Source organism: Ursus americanus, chromosome 13 (genome assembly GCF_024610735.1).
Source record: "Ursus americanus isolate L20-20 chromosome 13, mUrsAme1.1.p, whole genome shotgun sequence".
Lineage (NCBI taxonomy): Eukaryota > Metazoa > Chordata > Mammalia > Carnivora > Ursidae > Ursus > Ursus americanus.
The window spans coordinates 55,985,652-56,008,665 of record NC_142139.1 but is presented as its reverse complement, the minus strand read 5'-3'; the positions used below and the strand labels follow the sequence as shown (position 1 = coordinate 56,008,665).

Sequence of the window (23,014 nt, the reverse complement as noted above, 5' to 3'; positions counted from 1 at the left end):
AAGCGGATCCTTACCAGACATCAAATCTAGCAGTGATTTTGGACTTCCCAGCCTCCAGAAGTATGAGAAATTAATTTATGTTGTTTATAAGCCATCCGCTCTGTGGTATTTTATTATAGCAGCCCGAATGGATTAAGACAGAAATTGGCAACAAGAGCGGAATGCTCCTTGACAAACACACAAAAAAAATGTGGAAGCAGCTTTGGAACTGAGTAATGGGTAGAAGCTGGAAGAATTTTGGGGTATGTGCTAGAAAAAGCCTATACTGCCATGAACAGACCATTAAGAGTGATTCGGGTAAGAGCACAGAAAGAAAAGAAGAAAACTATAAAGAAAGCTGCAGTCTTCTAAGAGAATACCTACATAACCCTGAACAAAATATTGGTAGATAAATGGACAAGGAAAGCCATTCTGATGAGATCACAGATAGAAATGAGGAACATATTAAATAGTGCAGCAAAGGCCATCCTTGTTTTAAAGTGGCAAAGGACTTGGCTGAATTGTGTTTATGTGTTTTGCGAAAAGTAGAACTTGCAAGTGATGAAATAGGATATTTGGCTAAGGAAATATCTAAACAAAGTATAGAAGGAATGGCCTGATTCCTCGTGACTGCCTCATGGAAAATGTGAGAGAGAAATGGCTTAAAGATGGAATTATGAATTAAAAGTGAAGCAGAACTTAAAGATTTGGAAAATGATCAGCCCATCTATATTGGAAAAATACATAGGGTCTGGCCAAATATTATAAGGAGATTAATATGGATCAATTATCTCAATGGAAGTCTGAAGCTACTCTTCAATTTGACGGGGAGATGAGTCAGCCATCTAAACACAAGCCATATAGGAAAACACCTAGTCTTCCTTCCTGTGTGTCTTCCTTACTCTTAACACTACTAGCACACTCACAACACTTCTGACGCCGGGTATATGGGGGAATTTCCCCCACCGAGCAGTTCTCCAGACACCAGTCCTACAATTTAACTCAATTCTGACACTGCCTGGACATAGAATCTGACCCCACAGATTAAAGACTCATTCCCACAAGACTCTCCCACCCCACTTCAGATGCCAATCACAAGTCCCCACTGTCACCCTTGCTTCCTACAATCTATAAATCTAAGGTTCCTACAATCCCCTTCTCAGGTTCAATTAATCTGACAGAACATCTCACAGAACTCAGGGAAGCACTTATTTACCACTGCCAGTTTACTAAAGGGTATGATAAAAGATACAGAAGAACAGCCAGATAAAGAGATGCATTGGTTGGGGTCTGGGAGGGTCCTGAGTGCAGAAGCTTCTGTCCCTGTGGAGTTGGGGTGTGTCACCCTCCCAGTGTGTACTTACTCACCAACCTGGAAGCTCTCTGAAGCCCCTACTATTAGAATTTTATGGAGGCCTCCTTACATACTGTTAAAAAGAAAATCACAGGCCCCAAATGGCATCATTAGGCCAAGTCACCAACCCAGAGCTTAATACCTAAGCTAACTGCAGTTTCAACCTCCCCCAGAAATGAAAATCTTAACTGATTAGTCAGGAATTTTCTGATAAGCACCAACCAGGTAATCTGTCACATGGGCCCTCTCGATCCCTCCCCTCCTTCTAAAGGAAGATAAGGTAATCTGCATAAGGCCCCCTGTCCTTACCCCTAAGGGAAAATGACCTTACCTGGAACAACCCTTTCTTTTCTTTTAATAACTTTCTTGCCCCACCCTCCTTCCTAAAAAACTCTTCCTGTTCTTTTCAAATCCTCAGAGTTTCCCTCTACTTGCTAAAAGGAATTCTACCCTGATTCATGAATCACTTAGTAAAGCCAATTGGAGCTTCACATTTACTCAGTTGAATTTGTTCTTTTAACACGAGGCATGATCAATTATTAACTCCATTTCCAGCTCTCCTCTCCTCTCTGGAAGATGGGGGTAGGGCTCAAAGTTCTAAGCTTCTAGTCATGGTTTAGTCCTTCTAGTTACCAGCTCACATCCAGGGGCCCACCCAGAGTCACTTCATTAGAACAAAAGATGCTCCTGTTGATCTTATCACTTAGGAATTTGCAGGAGTTTCAGGAGCCCTACTTAGAAACCAGGGTGAAGACCTAACATTTATTTTTCTTTTACCTCTGTTATCTGTTACCTTTCTGTTATCTTCTGTTACTCTGTGAGTTACAAGACCAATTGTCCAAGACAATGGAAGAATGACTCCAAAGGCATAGGTCAGAGCTGCCCCTCCCTGACAGGCCCAGAGTGCAAGGGGGCAGAACAATTTCAAAGGAGAGGCCACTACTGCCTGGTGCCATCTTACACCACAGGCTCTGCTTCCCTCCACTCCCACACCCCATTCCTCTGCCAACCCAGGCTGGGCTCTAGCAGGGCCTGGTGAAGCATATGCTGTACCCAGCAAAGCTGAGGGGGCATGGCTGCCTCCTCCTAGATTTCTAAGGATGCTTCCAAGAGCCCTAGGGTCCAGGCAGAGAACCACAATGGGAGTGGGGCCACCACAGAGAGCCCTAGCTAGGGCAATGCCCAGCAGAACCATGAGGGTGATACTACCTCCATTACCCCAGACCAGTAGTAGAGTCACAGCTGTGCAATCCCCAACGGGAGAGCCAACAGATGGGAGCCACAACATAAGCCATGTCCAGCAAACCCATGGAGGCAGGGTCACCCAGAGCTTTGGGGGCTCAAATCCCACCCGGCAAAGGTGGAATCCCCACTCCAATGTTTCTGGAAGGCAGGACCTCCACCCCAAAGGGCCTAAAGGTCAGAACATCAAGTCAAAACTTAATCTCAAACCTTAAGGTATAACAATTTCCCTGCTGTTCAGACTTAACTTAAGCCCTTTCTTTCCTACTTCTCCCTTTAGGAATGTGAGTGTTTATCCTATTCCTGGCCTGTAATTGTATTTTGGAAGTACATAATATGTTTGATTTTACAGGTTCACAGCTGGAGAGGAAGTTGCCTCAGGATGAATCATATCTTGAGTGTACCTATCTGATTTAGACGATGTTTAGATGAGACTTTGGACTTAGATTTTTGGAGTTGATGACACATGAGAAGGACATGAATTTGGGAGGTAGGGGGAAGGAGGCAAGGGCAAAATTTTGTTATAGCAACCCAAACAGACTAAGACAGCAGGCCTCAGCTTACCAAAATACAGAGTCAAAACGAGAAAGCAATAACAGAAAAAATATATTTATATATATTATATATATACATATAATATATATAAAATATATATATTCTAAACTTGACTTATTTACTGGCGCCCCTTGCTAAGAACCAGAGAAGGCTTCTTCTATCTTGCCTATTAAGGAGTATTTGAAGATCTGCTCTTACACCGGCAGCACACCTGCAATCACCTACTTCTCACCTAATTTTCCACACATCTCAGTCTTGGCTAACTTTCTAATGATGCTTTCTTATCTCTCTTGTCTCAAAGCTTCCATGGACCACTCTGATAACCAGTGTATTACTGGTATTACAGACTCATTCCTGTCTATGGAACTCTCTTCCCATAAGCTGCCCTCATGTGCAATGGCCACCCTCTCCAACCCTGATGTAACCTCTACAAAAGTACATGAATTGAATACTTACGAAAGCTCACATTCCTCCTGAGGAAAGAGCTCCTGGTAAGTCTACTTGGGGTGAACTGCCACTGATTCCAAGTAGGGTGGTATATAGTGGCTAAATCTTCCTTGGGGTCATGTGGCTATGTTGAGAAACTTACAGAGACCAATTCACAGTGTCTCACACATAAGTGACCCCCAATGAATATTTGTTAAATTATTGGCTGGTTGGATAGATGGGTAGACAAAAATGAGATAGGTGTTAGACATCGATTCTATTCTTAATTTTTAAGTAAAACATTATGAATGTTCAGGCTTCTACAGCTAAAAAGTGAAAAAGGAGAGCTTGGTGACTTCTATATCTGATGATCTTTTACGCGGATACCTATTTGGAGAGGACAATGCTAGCTACCATAACAAATTTATGCCAACATTTCAATGGGTCAATATAATAAAAGTTTATTTCATGCTTGTGAAGCAGGACAATCAATTCAGCTGTCTCTGTCAGGTGGATTTCTTCCATGTGGTGATCGGGAAACACAGGTTTATTCTACAATGTGGCTCTGTTATATCCCCTGGGGCCTCAGAGCCTTCTTATCCAGCTAGCAGAGGAGGAAGAAAAAGTGGAGAAGGCATACATGCTTCTTGAGAAAACCTGGCTTGGATGTGACATACATCTCTTCTATTCACATTCCATCAGCAACAGTTCAACATCTGGCCACATCCAGATGCAGGGTGGGCTGGGAAATGAAGTCCCTGGTTGGATTTCTCCCACCTACCTCCGACAGATTAATGGTAGGGAAAGGTGGGCACAAAGTACTGGTGAATATCTAGCTATCTCTGGTCAACTTCAAAATAAATACAAAACTATTAGCAAAGATTATTTTTAATGAGAATACCCAATGCTATTTCCAAAAGAGCACTCTCATAGACTGTTTCTAACTGATAAAACATGTTTTGTTCCAATTTCAAACTGCTTTTTTTGGAAAGCAATTTGGCAGTGTGCATTACAACACTAAGTCTTTCCTGTCTTCATATACAGAGATAATTCAAAGAATCTATATTAAGATAATATTCCAAAATATTTTTAAAGCTTTATGTATTAAGATGTTGACATAGACTTATTTACAGTAATGAAAAATTAGGAAAAATAGCGAAAACATATTACTAAGAGAATAGTTACGTTATCAAACTTTGTCCGATGGCATATTTATGTAGCCATTGAAATTTTTATGAATCATTTTAACAGTGTTTGTTAGAAAGCTTAATTTTTAAAAAAAATTTTTATTTATTTTTGCAAGGAGGGGGAGAGAGCACAAGCAGGAGTGGGGGAGGGGCAGAGGGAGAAGCAGACTCCCTGCTGAGCAGGGAGCCTGATGCAGGGCTCCATGCCAGGACCTTGAGATCATGACCTGAGCCAAAGGCAAACGCTTACCCAACTGAGCCACCCAGGCACCCAAAAAGCTTAATTTTTTATAGCGAGTTACAGAATTGTATGTGCAGTATATCTCAGTTACGTAAAAAATATAAGAAACATAGAAAAACACTGAATATACTAAACATTTGCCAAGTTTGCTCCTAGGTGGTAGGTAGGATATGGTAATTGGTTATCTTTGTATTTTTTCATACTATTCAAACTTTCTAAAATTAATGTATAACTTTATATTCAGAAGAAAATTAACTTAGAGTGAGGAGTATAGCCTTATATAACATAAACATTATTGGCAGAATTTGGTTGGATCGTTCTAGTAACTGCTCCATTCCTGTTTCTCAGCTATTCTCCCCATTCTTGATCTTGGCCACTGCTTTTGAAAATGCTCCTTGCAACATTGACTAGTAAACTTGTATCAACTGATGGGGCGCCTGGGTGGCACAGCGGTTAAGCGTCTGCCTTCGGCTCAGGGCGTGATCCCGGCGTTATGGGATCGAGCCCCACATCAGGCTCCTCTGCTGTGAGCCTGCTTCTTCCTCTCCCACTCCCCCTGCTTGTGTTCCCTCTCTCGCTGGCTGTCTCTATCTCTGTCAAATAAATAAATAAAATCTTGAAAAAAAAAAAAAAACTTGTATCACCTGAGCTTGCTTCTCACAACAATGCCCTTTGTTATTGTATCACTGTCTATGTTAGGTCTGATCAACTCTGTGGTATTCAAAGAATAAAATGATTACAGCAGTTCTTTTAAGGAGACTGATCTGGAGCAGTGTGTCTGGAAGACTGAAGTATGATAATGACTTACATCATGTTTATACCTCTTTTATGTGAATAACGGGAATGCTGACTACATGATGTCTACAGGACTGTTCAGTAGACTGTGAGCTCCTGGAGCATAGCAATTGCATCATCTTCGTTTCTCCAGTGCCTAACATAGTTCTGACACATAATTGATACTTAATAAATGTTTCAAATGAATAAATGACTAAAGGATGGAAGGAAGGATGAGTAGCTATTTAATGATGGTGATTGCTATTCACTAATGCAGATGAGCCACTCAATTAATATTTTTTGTGCACATATTATGTGCCAGTTTGTGCTAGGAACTAGATTCCAAGAAACTGTGGTAGAAAGAAATGGGGTTGGCGAATCAGCTGGACTTTCATCCAGTGTAAATGTGAAGATTCGGGACCCTTTGAAGCTTTTTAAAAATGTATTTGTATCATCCACATAGTGCTAACTGAAGGCTACATATTCCCAGGGCTACTGATCTGGATTAAGCATGGGTGAGCAGACCAGAGTTTGGTTACTGATTAGTGGGGTAGTTTGCCAGGGTCAAGTGGTCACAGAGAGGATAAGCATGTGGTGTCAAAGGTTAATGAGACAGCTCATCTGCAGCCCATCAGCGTAGCAACCACCTGGGATCAGCTCTGCATGATGCTTCTGCTGCCCTTTAATCTGGCAATTTAGACAGAAATTGTCCTTTCCCATCTCTCCACTTCCTCCGGACTTAACACAGTCACCTGGATCTCCCTAATTGGTCCCCAGTGATCAATAGTTCCCAAAAGGAGTCTTTTTTGTACGATAGGCTGGGTATCTGAATGTCCCATGGGGTCTGGGCCTTCTCCAAGCTGATGTTATCCTCCGGGGGTGGGCAATGGCCTTAGTCATGAGGATTCATTTCATTCTTGATGGCTAGGATGATTTCCACCATTCAAAGCCTTATGAATTCACTTGTCTAAGGATGTAATTCTTACATATGGGCCACTTTACGTGGCTATCATGCCTTGAATCCTGCTTCAATGCCAAGTATGGCTATATCCCAAGACCAGGAATGCCTAAATGGCATCTGTCTTGTCTTTAATTTGCAGCAACTCTCGTAACAAATGCAGCAAGAAGTGTTTATTTAAGAAGCTAGATGTGATATCTGTGGTCTTGAAAGCATGCGAAAAACTGGAAATAAATAATCCTTTTTAAAAATTTCTTTGATCAGCAGCTTAAAGTTCGCTGAATAATAGCATCAGTCACTCTTTTAAAGAGTACTTGGGAATGCATGATTCCATTTTCTGTCTTTTATTAATGAATGTTTCACTAACAGCCTACAACCTAAATAGTAAATCCAGCAACTTTTAGCTCTAAAAGAGTTACATATTTCATTGCTACTATTGCTGCACTGTGTGTGTGTTTTCTCAATCTGTATTGTAGGTAGAATCCTTTTTTAGGATTTTATTTGGCTTTAGAACCTTAAACTATGCCATCTTAACATTTCATTTATTTTACTTGTCACTCTATAGTTCTGCTAGCTCATATCTGAATTCTCATTCCTTAGAATTCTACAGAACCACATCCATGTACCTTCTGTTAAATACATTTCTAATTAAAAACATATATCTTAAAATATCATAATTCTTTGAGGGAAAATCAAAAGTTCTGGCAATCACCAATCACTTCTGTTTTCATACAGAGGATTTTTCTATATATGTCCACCAGTACCAACACCAACAAAAATATCTATTTTAAAGTCTGTTGGTGATAATTACATTACCTCCAATTTGGCAAAAAAGGAAAAATAATCCAAATAAATATAATTTTCTCCCCTGGCAAGGTCAGCAATCTTTTTTTTTTTTTTTTAAAGATTTTTATTTATTTATTCGACAGAGAGAGACAGCCAGCGAGAGAGGGAACACAAGCAGGGGGAGTGGAAGAGGAAGAAGCAGGCTCACAGCGGAAGAGCCTGATGTGGGACTCGATCCCGTAAGGCCAGGACCACGCCCCGAGCCGAAGGCAGACGCCCAACCGCTGTGCCACCCAGGCGCCCCATGGTCAGCAATCTTATACAAATCTATGGACATACTGTAGCTTAATTTGACGGCAACTTTGTTTTGTCTCACTAATACACTTTTATTTAAAAAAAAAAAAAAAAAAAGAGGCGGACCACTGGAGAGGCAACAGGCTGGTGCAATGGAAACTTGAGCAAGTCAAAAGGGCCCACAGTGATCACCAAGCTGAATTCAATCAGGTTCATTAAGCAACTCATTTGGAAATAGCCATAGGCCCTAACTAACCAATCAGCTACTTAAAACCAGGCACAGTTTCTAAGATTACTAAAAAAAGGGAAAATTCCACAGGTTCCAATACTTCCTCAACTCCACCCTATAACTATAGCCCCTCACCACCACCTTGTGGCAATCTCTCCTTTGCTGGCCCACCCACTGCTCCCTTGTGCTGTGTTCAATAGAATTCAATCTCTTGTTCTGCCCAGGGTGAATTCTTTCACTGCCCACGCCCCCTGACCCCCATCCAGTTGGAATGCACCACAACCACTGCAAATCGGTAGGCGGCAGGTTTAATAAGCAAGGGTACTTGCACATGAGGCTTGTCTTGGGTGGCTGCAAGACAAGTAGATCTCTGCAATTGCCTTCCAGAATCTTGAAGTTTATAGAGGCCTTAAATGGGCTTAGTCACATATATACCATATGGTCTCAACACCGCATTACTATCTTAAGGCTATGTCCTTGGTTCAGCTTCTAGTGTGGGAAGGCAAGCATAATGCACATGCCAGAGACAGAGGAGGGGATGGGGAGCCTCTGATTGCCCAGGTCCAGCTCAAGAGTCAAATAGAGATCAGATCCTTGCAATGACCTTCTCCAACACCCTAGGAGGCAAGAAAGTAAGTTATTTTCTCCAAAGTAGTGACAAAGAAACGTGCCAACTTAAAGAAGGCAGCTGAAAATAATTAATTGTTGCATCTCCTCACTTCTTCTTTTACTAGCCGTTTGGAAAACAAGGGACCCAAGGCTCCTGATTAAGAGGATGTTCAGAGGATATAACCAAAAAGATGTATCCTTTAGATATAAATTTCCTATGTTAATTCAAACAGGATTTAAAAGTTCAAGTGTTTCTCTGGACTACAGACCAATGACATAGTACAGCACAATTACATAACCCTGTAAATCCCACTGACTGAAAAGAGGCAGTATTACATAGTGTTGAGAGCATTCTGGTCTGTCAAACTATTTGGATATGAATGCCACCTCCCATGCTTGCTGTGTGACCTTGAACAACCCATTTGACCTCTGTGAGTCTTAGCTGCCTTATCTGTAAAATGGGGACAAAAATAGTAATTTCCCCAAGGACTGATAGGAAGATTAAATGAGTCAATATCTGTAAAGCACAGAGAACAGTACTGTTGCATGGTAAATACTATGTTATTACATAACAATACTGATGTGCTAAATTTCACCGAATTCTGTCAAAAATTGCTGTATCTGTGCCTATATAAATAAAACAATGATGGGGCACCTGGGTTGCTCAGTCGTTAAGCATCTGCCTTCGGCTCAGGGCGTGATCCCAGCGTTCTGGGATCGAGTCCCATCCTCCGCTGGGAGCCTGCTTCTTCTTCTCCCACTCCCCCTGCTTGTGTTCCCTCTCTTGCTGGCTGTCTCTCTCTCTGTCAAATAAATAAATAAAATCTTTAAAAAATAAAAAAAATAAAACAATGATAAATGAAAACATATATCAATAATTGCTTTGTTTCAGGATGGTGGACACTGATACTCTGAAGGAGTACACCAAATTTGGTAAAATCTATCAGTTCCATAAAATTATTGTGGAATAAATATGCAAACTGAATGAAAGACATTAAACATCAAATGTGGAATTAAAATAGAAATTTCATTTACATTCTATCAAAAATCGTTACAAAATCATCTGAACTAATGGGACACCTGGGTGGCTCAGTTGGTTAAGCATCTGCCTTCGGCTCAGGTCATGATCCCAGAGCTCTGGGATCAAGTCCAATATCAGACTCCTTGCTTGGCAGGGGGTCTGCTTCTCCCTCTGCCTGCTACTCCCCCTGCTTGTGCTTGTGCCCTCTCTCTCTGACAAAAAATAAATTTAAAAAATATTTTTAAAAAATTACCTGAACTATTATTCAAAGCAAAGTTTTAGTTATGAACCTGAAAGTATCCATACTAATGGAGTTTTATGGGTTTCAGTTGCCAATCTAGTACAATTCAACTAAAAATAACAATAATAAACCCTCCAGTTAACAGAGCATATTGAAAATATCCACTTTCCCGGAAAGTGTGTCCTGGAAAGGAGACAACAGAAAAATGCCCATAGACATTTAGAAACTGTCTGACACGTGTTGAGTTGTGTCCCCTCAAAAGACACATTGAAAGTGACCTTATTTGGAAATAGGGTCTGTGCAGATATGATCAAGATAAAATGAGGTGAATTGGATCAGAGCAGACCCTAATGTAATAACAGGTGTCTTTATAAAAAGAGGGAAATTCGGGCACAGAGAGAACGCCATGTGATGGAGGCAGAGACGGGAGTGATGCATATACAAACCAAGGAATGCCAGGTACTGCCAGCAACCACCAGAAGCTAAGAGAGAGTCACAGAGCCCTCAGAGCCCCTAGAAGGAACCAATATTCTGATACCTTGATTTCAGATTTCTAGCATCCAAAACTATGAGAGAATAAATTTCCATTGTTTTAAGCTACTCAGTTTGTGGTAATTTATTATGACAGTCCTAGGAAATTAATACAGTGCTAAACAGATGGACTAGTGAACACTCACACAGCCCAGAGGAAAATGAAACCCAAGTGTTTTCAGAGGCAAGGCCTGGAAGCAACCTAATTGACATTGCAAAATCTCACAAAGGCTCGGGAATTGAAAGCAATAAATAGCCCAGATGGTGTGAGCTGAAAAGAGAAGGTTAAAAGTCTTGGAGGCAGTTAGATTCCTAGATTCCCCACCACACCAGACAAGGTCAGGGGAACATTCTCTAATAGCTCATTCCCAACCTAGGACCTGCAGAATCATTTCTTTTTTGGAGATAACCACACCTGAAGGACCATGGATTCAGAGATACCAGCCACAGCTGAAGGCAAAGATACCATACTGGAATAGTGGTTTCGTGAAGGTGTATATATTGAAATTATTTCAATTTCCAGCCTCCTTTCCCCATGGTGCTCCAAAAAACTGGTTGATTCCCAAAGCAAGTAACTAGAAGGTTACTTCTTGGAAGAAAACAAATAGCTGGGCCTTTGCCCCATTGTCTTCCAATTTGCTCAGCAGTTGATAAGCCCTGCTCTTGTCCGAAAGCACCTTTTTAGAGCATGGCTTTTGTATATGAATTGACAGCAAGGATCACCACACAGTCGAGGAATGCCACTAATATAAAGGACAGAGACCAAATATAAACAACCAACCAGGGGCACCTGGGTGGCTCAGTCAGTTAAGCATCTGCCTTCGGCTTAGGTCATAATCTTAGGGTCCTGGGATCAAGTCCCTCATCAGGCTCCCTGCTCAGCGGGAAGCCTGCTTCTCCCTCTGATCCCCTCCCCACACATGCTCTCTCTGTCTAATAAATAAATAAAATCTTTTAAAATAAATAAAATAAATAAGCAACCAGAAAAGACTGAAAAGAATCAACACCAACGCAGGGGTATGCAGAAAACATTTTAAAAGCCTTGTAATTTATGTCTTCAGATGTTAGAGGTACTATATCCATTTAAAAAAAAAAGAACATAATGCTATAAAAAGAACGGAAAATAAAAAGGGCACTTAGAAATTACAGGCATACCTCATTTTATTGCCCTTTGCTTTATTGCACTTTGCAGATATTGCAGGGTTTGTTTTTTTTTTTTTTTTTTAACAAATTGAAAGGTTGTGGCAACCCTGCATCAAGCAAGCCTATCAGCGCCATTTTTCCGACAGCATTGTCTGATATTCCCAAGCTGTGTCTATTTCTGCAAAATCTGTTTCTTAGGCATGGGACACTCGGACCTAATGCCCCCCCCACCTCCCACCCATTCCCATTTCGACAATCTCCTTTGTTGGAGATGGGGCACGAGGACCTGTGAGATATCTCGCCATCTATTGCAAAGGTCCTGCAAGATTGCCAGTTCATACCATTGTATGTGTGCAGGCTACCATAAAATAGACTATAATGGTTTTACTCTCTGGCAAAGGACCCCAACTATTGAGATTTCTCCCTGTGGGTCTGCCTTATTCACCACTTAATTAAATATGACTCAACCCAAACAATTCAAGGATACAAAGAGAATTGAAAAAAAGAGGTTAGTTTCACTGGACTGACAGCACAGTGGGAGAGATCAACAGATACTTATGGGTCAGACAAGAAATATTTAAACAATCAAAGGGACCTCTGGCCCTGTTGGCCATTGTTTGTCACCAACTGTAAGAGGCCTATCAGAACAAAGACAATGGGACATTCAGAGATCTTGGAGTGAAGAGGATGCCCAGTTCTGAGGGATCCATGCCAGGCATCAGAGCTAATTATAGGCATTGTCTATAAATGGGGTCTCCAGGAAGGCTTCCTCTTCCAAGAGTGAAGACACCAGGATGAAGCACGGCGCTCTAGGACACCAAGGCCAGCAGGGTCATCACACAACATGCTGGCCATAGCCGCGATGACAGGGTGACACGGGGACAGCAGGTTGGGGATGCCCAAGGTCTGCTCACCATCAGAACTCTCCGGGAGAGTTTCCACCTGAGATCCTATCAGTTTCCCTAGAAGGAGGGTGCTAACTCTCCGCAGGAAAATAGGACACCAGGTTTCTAATAATGGAAACCCTTATTTAGTTGCTCCTTTTTCGGTTACAGGAATCAACTCTCTCCCTAAAGACAATGAGAAGTCCCAACTCCATCCCCAAAGACTCCCCTCTGGAATGCACTTTGAGACACTGGGATCAACTCTCATTAAAAAGCCTAAAAAAGGAAAAGGTTTACCTTCTTTCGTAGCACTGTTTGGCCTCAATATAAGCTAGAGGATGGACAAGTCTGGCCAGAAAATAGTAGTCTTAACTGTTAACACTATATTGCAACTTGATCTCTTCTGTGAGAGACTAGAAAAATGGGCAGAGATCCTTTTCTCCAGGTCTTTAGAGCCCTCAGGGATGACCCTAACAAATATAAAACATGCACAGCAGGGAAGGGCCATTTAGACTTTGGCCTTTCCGAGAACAACCCAAGACCGAGATCAGCACTCTAAAGCTGTGGGCTCCGGCCAAAGGAAATATCTCCCCACCCCCACCTCCAACCAATCTATCTTCCTTTACCAGAGTCAGGCCAAGAGAAAGAGCTCCTCTGCCCCCTACAGGAAGTGGAGGGTAGGCCTCAGGGGACCACAGGAGTACCTGTTTCCTTTTCAATGTCAGATCTCAGGTAGTGCCCTGAGCACTTAGGCAGTTTTTTGAGGATCCCAGCAAATTTACAGAGGACTTCAGGAGCCTGACTCAATCTTTCGATCTAAGCTGGAAGGACCTTACAGTCGGTCTCTCTCATTGCTGCAACACAAAGGAGCGATTCTACATCTGGGTGGAAGTGCAAACCCATGCAGATGCCCTTGGTGCTGCCCAGCTTAACAAATATCTGGTAGGATGACAGCAGTACCTCGGATAGACCCCACTTGGGATTATCAGCTCAGGCAGCAGGGACCAGCCTTTAGGGACCACATGGTACCATGCTTTTTGGAGGGCATGAAGAGACATATCATCAAGCCAGTGAATTATGACAAGATTCGGGAAATCGCCTAAGAGCCAGGCAAAAATGCTGCCCTCTTCCAGTCTCGTTTGGTGGAAGGGCTGTGAAAATTCACTAGTGTAGACTCAGACACTCCAGAAGGGCAATTAATCCCTGGGGGACTCACTTCATAAGCCAATCAGCCCCAGATAGTCACAGAAAGCTCCAAAAGATGACTTTAGGGCCCCAAACTCCTTTCAACCAGCTTATAGATGTGGCCTTCTCTGTCTTCAACAACTGAGATCAGGCTGAGGAGGAAAGGAAGGAAAAACAGGACAAAGATAGGCTAGGCTTTTAGCTGCCACCATTAGGGCACCTAATCCACCTCTGGGCCATCCAAACCAACCCCCTAAAAGACCACGAGATAAAGAAGTTTGTTTCTCCTGTGAGAGTCTGGACCAGTGGAAACAAGAATGCCCCCCAAATCATCTGTCACCAAAAATGCTCTGCCCCCCTATGTGGGTGTAATGGGCACCAAAAGAGGGACTGCCCTCGGGTCCAAAGGGAGCCAAGATCTGATCCCTCACCAGTTATGGCCCTGAGTGACTGATGGGGCCTGAGATTCCTGGACGTTCCCACAAAGACCATCAACACTTTGCAGGGCAAACCATGGGTGACTCCTGACATGGCAGGTAAGCCTGTCAGATTTCTGATGGACTCGGGAGCTACATATTCAGTCCTTACTTCCTATTTCAGACCCATGACCTCTAAAGCGCGCTCTATTGTTGGGGTAGAGGGAAAACCAAAAGCAAAATATTTGACCCAACTCTCACCTTGCTTATGGGGAAATTACCTTGTAACTCATAAATTCCCGGTCATGCTAGAATGCCCAACCCCTCTATTGGGAAGGGATTTCTTTCTTTTCTTTTTTCAAGTTTTTATTTAAATTCCAGTTAACATACAGTGTAATATTAGTTTCAGGTGTACAATATAGTGATTCAACACTTCCATACAACACCCAATGCTCATCACATTTGCCCTCCTTAATCCCTATCACCTATTCAATCTAATCGCCCCTTACCTCCCCTCTGGTAACCATCAGTTTGTTCTCTATGTTAAGAATCTGTTTCTTGGTTTGCCTCTCTTCTTTTTCCCCCCTACATCCATTTGTTTTGTTTCTTAAATTCCACATATGAATGAAATCATATGGTATTTGTCTTTCTCTGACTGATTTATTTCACTTAGCATAATACTCTAGCTCCATCCAAGTCGTTGCAAATGGCAAGATCGCATTCTTTTTCATGGTGAGTAATATTCCATTGTACATATATACCACATCTTCTTAACATGTTAATTTTTTTAAGATTTTATTTATTTATTTGACACAGAGATAGAGCAAAAGCAGGAGGAGCAACAGGAAGAGGGAGAGGGAGAAGCACGCTCCCCACTGAGCAGGGAGCCTGACATGGGGCTCAACCCCAGGGCCCTGGGATCATGACCTGAGCTGAAGGCAGACACTTAACCGACTGAGCCACCCAGGCACCCCTACACCACACCTCTTCTTTATCCATTCATCAGTGGGTGGACATTTGGGCTCTTTCCATATTTTGGCTATTGTTGATAATGCTGCTATAAACATTGGGGTGCATGTATCCAGGAAGGGATTTCTTATACCCTTGGAGCTACTCTCAACCTCCCAGAAACAAGGGGTCTCTTCCCTGCTAGCTTGCACCCTTCCCTGCCCCCACTCAAGGAGGACCCTCCTGATATTTTTCCCCAAATCTGGGACCAAGTTAATCCCCAGGTGTGGGACAAAGGAATTTCAAGAAAACAACATTTACAATATCTGCAAAAATTACCTTATAGGATTAAAATAACCCTACAAATGCCAGTATCCCATTAATCCTGAAGTCCAGTGAGGTCTCCAGCCCTTACCAGACAAGTTCTTAAAACGTGGCCTCCTAGTCCCATGCCAGTCTCCCTGCAATTCTCCCATCCTACCAGTTTTAGAACCAAATGGGGAATACTGGATGGTCCAGGACCTCCAGGCTATAAACAAGGCAGTCATTCCTCTCTACCCCGTTGGGCCTAAACTCTACACTATCTTAATCCAGATACCTAAAGGCACCACTTGGTTCACAGTCCAGGATCTTAAAGATGCTTTCTTTTGCATACCCTTACATCCAAAATTTCAGTATTTGTTTGCTTTTAAATAGACTGATCTACCAATGTAACTTGGCAGTATACCTGGACAGTCCCGCAACAAGGCTTTAGGGACAGTCTCCACCTATTTGGCAATGCTCTTCTCAGAGCACTCAGAAAGCTCACCTTAGCCACCAAACCCCTTGCAATATGCAGATGATATACTCATCTGTAGCCCCTGTAAGGATGAATCAGATAAAAACACCATCTGAGTTCTAAACTGCCTGGGACAACGAGGGTATAAAGTTACCCTAACAAAGGCCCAAATTTCCAAACAGGAAATAACTTATTTGGGGCACGTTCTGATGCTGGGAAGGCGGGCACTTTCCATGAAGTGCAAAGAAGTTATACTGCATGTGGGCCCACCACAAACAAAAAAAGCAGCTTAGAATGTCTCTAGGGTTACCAGGCTTTTGCCAAATATGGATTACAGGGTTTGGACTGATAGCTAAACCCCTGTATGAGGTTTTAAGGGGCCAAACACTGACACCCCCTCCACCAAATGGACAAGAACATACAAGAGCTTTTCAAAAAATAAGAGTGGCGGGGTGGGGGAGGAAGCCTCCTCACAACAGCCCCTGTGCTAAGAATTCCTAACCTGAAAATGCCCTTCCTATTGTTTGGGGCTGAAAGGCAAGAGGTGGCCCTGGGGGTACTTACTCAAAATTTAGGACCAGCCCGACAGCCAGAGGCCTATTTTTCTAAACAACTGGACACAGTGGCAGCCAGACGGCTGGAATGCCTGAGGGCGGTCGCTGCTGTACTTCTGGTGGAGGAAGCCACCAAGTTAACCCTCGGTCAGTCGCTGGAAGTACAAATTCCACACCAGGTACAGGGAGTCCTAGAGATTAAAGAACACATTGGCTAACAGGAGGGCACCTTACTAAATATCAGGCTCTACTCCAGAGGTGATCCTTAAGCTATGCCAAATCCCTAATCTGGCTACTCTGCCAACTGAAGGAGATGAAAACTTATTCACTCCCGTGTGGAAACCACAGAACAGATCTATTCCAGTAAGACGGATTTAAAAGACCAACCTTTGATAACCCAGACAACGTATGGCTTACCAATGGCAGCAGTTTTATAAAACGGAGGATTAAAAGGGCCAGCCAGGCTGTTGTAGACCTTCACCAGGTCACAGAAGCAGGTCTGTCCCCCATACAGTGGCACAAAAGACTGAGCATATAGCATTAACTAGAGCCTTAGAAATAGGAAGGACAAAAGAGTTAACATCTACACTGACTCTAAGTATGCCTTTATTGTTCTCCATGTTCATACTGCCATTTGGAAAGAAAAGGGCTTTTAATTGTCAAAACCTTCCCCATACAACATCACCAAAAGATCCTTGATCTCTTACAAGCAGTACTGGAGCCTACAGAAGTGGCTGTAATCTAATGCAGAGGCCATCAGAAGGGAAAGACTGATATTATTGCAGGAAACAACTGAGCAGACAATGTGGCTCAAACTGAAGCCCTGGAAGCACTCCCAATACAGGCAGCCTTACTCCCTCATGGTCCAATCTTCTGACAAAGGCCCAGTATACGGAAAGAAAAATAAACTGGGCTCAGCACAAAGGATACCAATTAGATTCTGAGGGATGGTGGACATAAGACCAAAAGGTGATGCTTCCCCAGGCATCTCAGTGGAAACTCATCAAGGGAATACACAACTCCTCTCATCTGGGAAAAGACCCATTAATCTCCTTATTTGTTAGAGACTTTTTAGGAATTGGCCTGTCACAGGTTACAAAGGAAAGTCACCAGGGCCTGTGATCTTTGTTACAAGAACACCTCTGAGAGAAGGCTTAGACCACCTCCACTTCTCCATCCCATCCAAAGGTGAGGCACACACCCTGGAGAGGACTGACACATAGACTTCATACAAATACCCCATCTGAGGGTTATAAATACCTCCTGTTCTCTGTGGACACATTCGCTGGTTGGACAGAGCCTTATCCTGCTAGACAGAAAAAGCTCAAGAGGTAGTAAAAGCCCTACTAAAGGAAATTATGCTGAGCTTTGGGTTCCCCAAGTCTCTGCTGAGTGATAATGGCCCAACCTTTACTGCAAAGCTTACTCAACATCTGTCTTCTGTCTTGAGAATTCATTACCACCTCCACAGCTGCTTGGAGACTCCAATCCTTAGGAAAGGTTGGGCTAATCAAAATGCTTTAAAAAATCTTGGCCAAACTTTGCCAGGAAACCTTGGAATCCTGGACAAAATTCATGCCCATAGCCCTCTTGAGAATGAGAATGGCCCCAAAAAGAGACCTCCAACTCAGCCTTTTTGAAATGCTATATGGGAGAGCTTTCTTAACAGCAGATCTTGCTGCTTGATTCAGAAACCTGTGAACTTATAAAACATTTAATTAATCAAGGACAGGTATAGCACGCTATCATAGACTATGGCAACAAAGTTTTACCTGTGCCTAAGAAAGAGCCGGGACATGATTTTATTAAAAACCTGGAAGGAGGGCTCACTTTCAGATCTATTAGATCTTGGGATGGGACTCTACCAGGTTCTTCTTAGCACCCCAATGGCAATTAAGCTTCAAGGCACAACTAGCTGGGTTAATTTGTCTAGAATAAAGCCAGTCCAGACTCCCTACAACCAAAGACTAAAGACATTTCATCCTATTCTATAAGCCTGTGGAAGATCTATGTTATATCTTCAAAAAGATAAGTGGTTAACATTTTACTAAGAATATTTGCTTTATACTGTTAGCTATTGTCTGGATTTTTCTTATACTACTTCTCCTCCTTGCAAAACACTGACTACTTGGACCTTTAAATTAATTTTCTTATTAATTCTCAGACATGGTCCTAAAAATCACTTTTTTAATCTTGTTTTCATCACTGCTCTAACTTACGCAGGTCCACAGGGGTAGAGGGAAAACTATCACTCATAAGTCTTTCCAACATAATCTCCCAGGGGAATAAACTTTCCAGCTGTTGGATCTGTCATTTACATCCTAAAAAGACCCTTCCTACCCTTGTTTTATCCCTCTCATTCTCAGTATAACTCTCCTCCAAAAAAAACTATACTGGACCAAGTTCCTCTCCACCTATAAGGTATGCTTGTTGGCCCAAATTGGACATGTATGGACTTAATCCACTCCCACTTGAGACATCTCAAGAATTAACTTTTACTTAAGTTCTGAGTCCATGCTGCCAAGTAACACCAAAGACAAATCCAAAAGATGGGTCAGCTGCCAAATAACGGCACTTCCTCACAGAGTAACTCAAAATTCTTGGACCATCAAACAATTTTCCAATGTCTGAGTTCAATGAGCTAAATATAAAATGTGGTATAATTGCTTAGAAAATAAAAATAGGGATGCCTGGGTGGCTTAGTCGGTTATGTGTCTGCCTTCAGCTCAGGTTATGATTCCAGGGTCCTGAGATCAAGTTCCACAGCAGGCTCCTTGCTCAGCAGGGAGCCCGCTTCTCCCTCTGTCTGCCGTTTCCCTGCTTGTGTGCTCTCTCTCTCTCTCCCTCTGAAAATAAATAAAACCTTTAAAAAAGAAAGAAAAAGAATGAAGATTGTGATGTCACCCATTGGGCTTGTGCCAGATACACAAAAAAACCCAATATTATATGCATGTTTTGGATCATGGCCCAGGTAGACACCACAGCACATCAATGATCACTCTAATTTTTACCCTCCTCAACTATGCTCATAAGTTCCCCAGAATAAAAGGAGGACCTCAACACCCCAATTGCACACACTTCCAGGTGGGCCCAGCAGCTCCAGAAACTGGAAACAGTGAGTTATCCCATAATCTTCTGTGCCCCTCCCAGTTATCTCCTTCTCACAACCTACAGAAATCAATCTTTTTTTTTTTTTTTTTTTTTGAGAGAGAGACAGAGAGAGCACAAGCGGGGCTTGCGGCAAAGGGAGAGGGTGAAGCAGGCTCCCCGCCAAGCACAGAGCCTGACCCCAGGACCCTGATATCACGACCAGAGCCCAAGTCAGACGCTTAACCAACTGAGCCACCCAGGAGCGCCCTACAGGAACCAAACTTTACCCAACCCATATGGCTCTAGGATTTCTTTGCACTGATAACCTCGAACATCAGGGCAGTTACACCCTGGGGTATGTGGTACTCCCAGGAGTCTCAATACATAATTCTACCCAACCCCACACTAGAGCCTGACCGGCAAGAGGCCTTATATCGGCTGGAATAGTAGGTACCCTTGGTGCTAGCCCCTTTAGGGAGATTTGCACATCATGAAACCACGCTGTGAAATCTGACAGCAGTATTGAATAAACTAGCTTTTATCACCACATCCACTTTCTCAGATCTCTCCAACGCCACACCACTCTTTGGCCAATGTGGTTATGGACAACAGGCTGGCTTTGGATTACTTACTGGCTGAACAAGGTGGAGTATGTGCTGTCATTAACAGAACATGAGGCATTTATATCAACAGCACTGGACAGGTAGAAGAAAACATCCAAAAATTATATGACCAAGCCAAATGGCTCCATCAAATGACCAAAGGGGCTGATATCACTAATGATATTTAGAATGCTGTATGTGAGGTGCTTCCATCTATAACCTGGTTCTTGACCCTTTTAGGTCCACTAGCGGCTATATTGTTACTTGTACTTTTTGGACCTTTGTTTAACTTTTTAATTTGTCTCTTCCAGACTCCAACAACTTCATCTCCAGATGATGATGTGCTAGGGATTCCAAACCCACCTCCCATGAAGATGAAACCTACCAACACCCCCTGGAAACAATCCACAGCTTCCTTCTACTCCCCACTGTCCATCCAGGTTTCCTAAAACTTAGATAGCAAGAACTTCTGGAGCCCTCAGGCAGCGTCAATGTCCCATACCAGCATGAAGTAGTTACAGAAGAACTGTCACCCATGTTCCCATAAAAGATTTTAAGGGCCCAGAGTCCTTGGGGGGGAATGTTAGAGTAGGCAGTCAGTTAGGCTTTATCAGGATGCCTGGAGGCCAGCAAAAGGGAAGTCAAGGCCCATTATCAGAAAAGATAGCAACCCATCCTGGCAGCATTCCACAAACAAAGCCACAAGAAGCCAGATCAAACCAAACAGGCCCAAGATAAAGAAGGTCAGAGACCCTGACCAAGTAAGGGAAAAAGGTATGAAACCCTGCTCCCCCAAAAATCCCCTCCCCAAATAATAAATATTCCGCCCCCTAGTTAACAACTGTCAATGAAGGATAGAGACCAAACCCCAGGGGGTGGGGGAGCAGCCTTGGGCTTGCCCACCCTCACATCTTGAGAGTGTATTCTCTCTTTAATATACTCTTCACACGTACCACTCAACCAGTGTGCCTGGTCCATCCTTGAATTCTTTTCTTGTGATGAGACCAGGAGCCTCCAGCAACATCCTGGGCATGGGCTGGGAGGAGGCCTCGGGACCCAGAGGTCTCCCCAGTTCACCCAGCAACGTAACAATGTGGCAAACTTCATTGTCTTATTTTAAGAAATTGCCACAGATACCCAAACCTTCAGTAACTACCACCCTGATCAGTCAGTAGCTATCAACATCAAGGAAAGACCCTCCACCAGCAAAAAGATTCCACTCAAAGTTCAGATGATAAATAGCATTTGTTAGTAATAAATTATCATTAAATTAAGGGATGTAAGTTTTTTGACATAATGCTATTTCAGTTAACAGACTACATTATAGTGTAAACATAACTTTATATGCACTGGAAAACCAAAAAATTCGTTTGACTCACTTTGCTGCCACATTTGCTTTATAGCCATGGTCTGGAACTAAACCCAAAGTATCTCCAAGGCATGCCTATATAATAAAAAAAATAATAATTTGATATAATATTTGTGTAATTAAATTGAGAAAATTATCCAGAAAAGTGGAACAGAAGACCAAAGAGATAGAAAACAGAACAGACAAATAAAAAACATCATTCAAGATCAAACATCTGAATAACAAATTTCCAGAAAAGAAGAGATACAGTGAGGGAGGGGAAAGAAAGGAAATTACCAACTAAATATTACCAGCAAAAACTCCAGAACTTAAGAACATAACATAGAAGAAAGAAAATTATTAAATAAATAATACCAGAAAAACTTCCAGAACTGAAAGACATGTGTTTCAATATGAAAAAAAAAAAAAAGCCAACCAAATACCACCAGCTCAATAAAAATAAGAAAAAACCCATAACCAAGATACAAGATTATGTCTGAGAATACTGGGAATAAAGAGAAAAACCTAAAACTTCTTGAGACAAAACAAAACAGAAAGCGCTTATACGCATAAAGAAATTAGTCACCCAAGAATGAAGTAGGTAAACGTCTCCCTATTCCTTGACTTCAGCCCAGTGAGACGAATTTTGTACTCTGGGCTCCAGAATTGTAAGATAATAAATTTCTGTTGTTTAAAAAACAAAAGGAAGGAAGGAAGGAAGGAAGGAAGGAAGGAAGGAAGGAAGGAGAAAATGTCAGTCACCTATTAAGAACAGGAATCATGAGGTAGGATTTCTCAGTGGCAGCTAAAACACCGTAAAGCTGGAAGCTAAACTGGAAGCTAAAACACTGTAAAGCCAACCCTATAATATTCTGATTAAAACTTATTTTCAACGGAGAATTCTACACTCAGAATAAAGACAGTTGCAGACATGCAAGTTCTAATGAAAGGAGAAAAAAACAAAAAAAAGACACCTGCCAGCAACATTCCTCAAAAAACTCTTGGAGCATATGTTCCACAAAATGATGGTATAAAATCAAGAAAATGGAAGATACAGATTCAGGAAATAGAGATTTTCTCAGGAATGAAGCAGAGGACTTTCCAGGATGGCAGTGCAGGAGACCCCAGGAGACCATCTGAATGCAGTGCCTCTGGAACTTTTATGTGCAGAGGAATCAATGGGAGATCTTGCTAAAATGCAGATTCTGAAACAGTAAGTCTGGATAGGGCTTGAGATTTTTAACAAGCTCTCCTCAGAGTGCTGTTGTTGATGGTTCTGGTGTAGAAAACACAATCCAAATTGTAGCAAGATTTACAAAGAAACAATGAGAGAAACTGGTTTCCTTCTGAGAGATAATTAAGGATGAATTCGTGTCAGGCAATAACAGTATAGTGGAGGAAGGAGAGAGAGGAAAAGGGGAAGACAACGTTTAATCTTTTAAATATATACAAATCAAGGAAAAACGAGGATTTGGGTGAGGGCAGTGCCAGACATCCAGCCTTGCCACTAGTAAACACCTGAGGAGGAAGGCCGGACCACCCTAACGAATCCAAATTCGGGACTCTGGAGTCTCAGGAGCATCCCCGGCGTTAGGCAGCGCGAAGGTAGCCGACGCCGGAGGGAGCGAAACTGCGTGCC

General features: G+C 42.4%; 1 long non-coding RNA gene and 1 pseudogene across 2 annotated transcripts in view; both read right to left on the bottom strand.

Moving 5' to 3' along the window:
- LOC123793563 (tubulin alpha-1A chain-like) overlaps nt 1-2,528 on the bottom strand; it is a 50,383-nt pseudogene extending 47,855 nt beyond the window's left edge.
- The window catches only part of LOC123793159 (uncharacterized), a 215,740-nt gene extending 192,737 nt beyond the window's left edge, over nt 1-23,003 (bottom strand). Inside the window, exons 1-3 of one of the 2 annotated variants that reach the window (XR_015726527.1) lie at nt 22,894-23,003; nt 21,407-21,471; nt 9,290-9,437 (exon numbers count right to left, since the gene is read on the bottom strand). This is a non-coding gene — a long non-coding RNA (uncharacterized LOC123793159). The remainder of the gene's footprint in view (nt 1-9,289; nt 9,438-21,406; nt 21,472-22,893) is intronic. The other variant, XR_015726528.1, reaches the window with a different exon arrangement.
- Nucleotides 23,004-23,014: the final 11 nt, after the last annotated feature.